Source organism: Passer montanus, unplaced genomic scaffold (assembly GCF_014805655.1).
Source record: "Passer montanus isolate IOZ18808 unplaced genomic scaffold, ASM1480565v1 scaffold6, whole genome shotgun sequence".
NCBI classification, from domain to species: Eukaryota; Metazoa; Chordata; class Aves; order Passeriformes; family Passeridae; genus Passer; species Passer montanus.
In genome coordinates, this window is record NW_024371037.1 from 10,181,383 (window position 1) to 10,186,382 (window position 5,000).

The 5,000-nt window shown below is 34.6% G+C and overlaps 1 protein-coding gene across 7 annotated transcripts in view; it reads right to left on the reverse strand.

Annotated features, from left to right (window-relative positions):
* FOXP2 (forkhead box P2) overlaps positions 1 to 5,000 on the reverse strand; it is a 407,162-nt gene that overhangs the window by 62,737 nt on the left and 339,425 nt on the right. The gene's annotated exons all lie outside the window — the stretch shown is intronic.

Here is a 5,000-nt window from a genome sequence, read left to right on the forward strand (position 1 = left end):
ACATCACGGACATAGAGTACAAAGCAAAGACTGCCACCTCAGTCACCTGGTCTCTGCAGACAGAATCGTGTCCTCAGCATTCCTAACTGAAAAGTGAAAGTTGGAAACCTTGGCATTAGATTATTCGTTTTTTCACTAAAAAAAATGAATTTTTGTGTAGATGCTGTTTTGGACACGGTGGACATATCAGAGTACAAAGCAAAGACTGCCAGCTCAGTCACCTGGTCTCTGCAGACAGAATCGTGTCCTCAGCATTCCTAACTGAAAAGTGAAAGTTGGAAACCTTGGCATTAGATTATTACGTTTTTTCACTAAAAAAAATGAATTTTTGTGTAGATGCTGTTTTGGACACGGCTTTATTTTCTACTTGTTATACAGTAAGATCAAGTGTTTGCAAATGCATAAACAGCCAAACACCCACCCCAGGAATATACATGTGAGTGGGAAAGACACAACAAGGATGTTTGATTGTGTATGTAGGAGAGAAAATTCCTATGGAAGAGCCTGTGGCAGGCACACAATGTGAGACCATTGCTCCAGCTACCCAGTATACAGTCAAACAGCTGTCAGCAAGCCAGGCCTTCCACCCATGGAAAAGCAGCCACTCGCTTGTGTAGCAAAATTCAAATGTTTTTTCTGTATATAACAGCAAGTTGGCATATAAATACTGCTTTGTGAGATGTTGTGAGACATTGCAGTCTGTAAATAAGCAAAAATAATATTAATAAATTCAGTCATGAGCCAATTTTAGGAGGAAAAACTCTTCTAATGTTTCTATTACTTGAATCTATCCCAAAAGACTTTATATAAATGAAACAGAGGATAAAAGAAACACAAGTCTGCTGAAATTTACTTTTAAAAGAAATTACCTCAGATAATATTACACAGAATACCACTTTTCACACAATTCATCACAGCATAAACTATGGTCCTAAAACACTTACTAATTAAGAGTCTAAAAGTAAACATACCAGCCTTTAATAAAAAGTCTGATAATCTTTTGGCAAACATCAAATGATTTTAACAATAAAAATTTGGAATGTTTTACTTTAACATACAAATGGAAAAGACAAACCAGACTTCCACTCAGAAACTTATGGGGAGGAATTTAAGCTCATCTATCCCTGTACTCCTTCCATTATCAACAGAATAAAGAAATCCTGAGCGAAGCATATCTGATTTAATTTAGGGATTTATTTTACCATGGAACTAAGGCCACACTGTGAATGTGTGGTCCGTCTCTCTCAATGGAGTGCAGACTCACTTTGAGTAGACACCTAAATGTCAGATGATTAATTTTGGTAGTTACACTTTGTAACATCTAGTTTTGTAGCACTGGAAACACCACGTATATATACAATAATGTTTTATTTTAAGTTTAGCAAGTACTAAAGGTGAGACAAACAGGTTTTTACAACTTTGGGATGCACAAGCAAAGAATAAAATTCACTGACTAGAGTCACTATTCAATTTCCTAGGAAGACACCAAGAACTTTCTCTGTTTATTTCAGATCTGCATCTGTCTTGTAACAATTTTATCTCAGTGATGTTATTCAACACAGGTCACACAGATATGAGAAGGCAGAGAGGAAGATGGACGCTTTCACAATTAAACTATTACCTTTAACCTTTAAACCCTGCAAGAACTTTACTAACACTTACATGCTTACTATTATAATATGTCGCAAAATATGAATATTTTGATCTGAACTGAGTGAAAATCTACCTAACTCTGTAACTGGCACCGATTTGTTTATACTCTGCAAAAGACTCCAGCCTGTAAGGTGTTTAACAAGACTCACAGTACCACAAGAGTCCCCTATTCCTCAGTATTAAATACAGATTCCCCTCTACCAGGCATATTTTTGTTAGTTTTTGTAGTATCTGCTCTGAATTTCCTTAACTGTGTACATGCTGTCATACATGGAGACACACCTGCTTTGCAATATATTCTAATGCCTTTTCTGACAAAATTTGTTTTTCCTGTCATTTTCAACAGTTCAACTGTATGAGCTAGAGAACTAATGTACCTGTTTTTCAGGATGATAGACAGAAGCATGAAAAAACTTGGCAGTCAAGACCATTATTAAAAATACAGATTTATGTAGATAATATTGCCTTTATAAGAATTTTATTGAGTGATATATATGTGTGCATCATACCTGATACATATATTCTTTCCCAAAGATAAAGTACAAGGCATTTTGAAAACGGCTTGAAATTTACACCAGCAGAACACATTAAGCAAAGAGATTTCTCTAATTGTCATTAGGTAATATAAATTGGTACATTTCACAGCCTTCAGTGATACACCAGACTGTACTTTATTTCTTACTGGCCATAGTGCTACTGTGCTATCTGGGCAGGAAGACTATCTGAAACCTGCCATTTTATGGCCAATTACATGCATTCGGTATGTTTCTTTGATTTAATGTCTGTGTTTTCCAAGACTTCTGATCTAATATTACAAAACTGTAGCAGAGAGGCAATCTCTGACTCTTTTTTCATAGAAATCTCTCAATATATCTAGAATCAGTTCAGGTAGAGTGACTCAGTGAAGAGACAGGATTGTTCCTTTGAGCAGACCACAAACTCCCCAAAATTCTTGTTTAAATCTCTCATGAAAAACTAAAGTGACAAAATGAAACATGATTTATAACTGCAACCTATTTGTTGCTTGGCATCCTCAAAGACACTGAACTCCTAAATGCCATGAAGATGACTGGGTATGCAGCCCTACAAAACACAATGGGTGGGACAGCCTCTGAAGAACACATAAATCTGTTGGCCCCATGGCGGATCCAGATGGAAGGTCCATCATATTTTGAAGTTTCCCTTGTTTTTGTTGCAGGCTGTCCCCCATTTTTGGATTAGTTTACAAATGCTGCTAAATAAAATTCCAGATATCTAAAGAACATTTTTTTTTTACACATCGAAATGGCACTTCAAGCAAGAACTGTACATTGCTTTATTTCTGCATGTGAATACACAAATTAGAGAAAAGCTATGCCTTGGAATGAAAAATTGATATTGGAAATTAGATAGATGAACATGGATGAAAAAATGAGAACAGAATTTCATTGAAGAATAAAAAGTCTGGGTTTATCCCAGATCAATTTAATAGAGAAATACTGGAGATTATGGCTGTGCATTTAACACCACTCCTTTCTTGTACATTAAAAATTCAGCTTTAGCTGCAAAGAAGCTTGCCAGGTAAACACTCATCTATTGTTCCTATGAACAAATGGATAATAGAAACCGGACAAATTTATATATACTTGTTACCTATAAAATCAATTTCTTAATGGCCAAACGGATAGGAAGCCTGCACCTGCAATAAGCTTTTGTCTTTTTCAGAAGCCTTAAAAAACTGCACACATTTTCAAGAAGTGTTGACCAATCTCACCACGTACAACCAGCAAAGACACACTTTTTATTCCAAGTTCCTTCTATTTTGAAAGTCAGGTAGTGAGAATGAAAACTGCAACAAATCCTTCCCTTAGTTTTTAGTAATTTTGAGGAGAGTCACAAAATCACACGTATAAGTCATATTCAGAGCTGGTTAAAGGTAGATAGGAATTATTTCTTTGTTACAGACAGAGGAAACAAGCCACCACCTTTAAGTAATTAACCCAAAATCACATCATATTTTAAGTGACAGATCTGAGAATGGAACTGTTCCATAAGACGAGTCTCTCTGGCCTATTGAAAGATGTGTAATTAAACGTTTAATGGAGAACCTTTCTGTAGGATCCTACTTTCAAAAATAAATGCAGGTGTGAAACTACACACAGTACAGGATCCAGCTTTTCACCAGGAAAGAATAATTTTAAAAGATGAAACCACTGCATTCCTTCTCTTCTTACTTTGGTATACGTGTAGAGTGTCTACCATAAAAATAACTTTTTGAATCTTCCTGCTTCTATGATATTAAAAAGAGCTGAAAATAAACTGAGTGGTATTTGTAAGCTGTTCATAACTAGAGAACAAGAATACATAATCATGCCACTGACAATATATACTGACCAGTTTTATGCAGTTTAGATAAGGTTACATGCTTCTGAAAACATATATCTTGATACAAATTACTAAAGTTTATCAACAGAGAAACCCTAGGAAACATGCAACAGGAAAAATAACAAAGATATAACTATTTTGTTCAGGACTCCTGTTTTCCCTGTTTACAGTTGAATTTAATTTATTATTATTAATATATCTACATTTTAATCAATTTAATATACTAGAGTGTGCTTTGTTATGTAATTCTAGTTTATAGAACTTTATCTTTACAGCTTTTTTTGTTATTAGATACTTCTCCAATTACATGTAAACATTTTAGGAAAGATTAAAGTAATTTTTAATTACAGTTAGTGGAAAACAAGCTGTTTGTACTCCTGCTGTAGCAGAGATTATAGGTGATATATAATATGCTACACCATATGTTTAAAGGCCAATAATGCAACTTCTAATCTCACTCTGGCTAATCAAGCTGCTCAGATTATTTTACATACATCTTTGGTTTAGGCCTTGACATGCCCTTGTTTTTCTTTCTTCTCAAAGCTAAAGTTCCCCTCTTTGATTAGCTGAAACATTTGCATGGTCACTACACATTTTTCATTTTATAAATCATTATGCATTAGCAGTCTTGATCGCCTAGCTTGACTAATCCTGATGAACTGAAATCACAGCTGAAGGTCAAACTCCATCCCACTGCACATTCATATTCAAACAAATCTGCAGCATTGTTCATTAGACTTCTAAAATCATTGAAAAGAAGTTACTGAATATCTTACCTTTATTCTTTATGTTTTCCAAAACTTTATCTACAAAATGTTAATGCTTAACAGATGATAATAGCAGAATAATGTCAAAATCAATACAGGCTTGCTGTTGGAGCGCTTAATTTTATTGAAAGTTGTACAACCTAGATCTTAATCAATACCTGTGTACAGACAGAATATTTCTGGTGTTTCACTGATTATTTTGCTTTGTTTCATTTA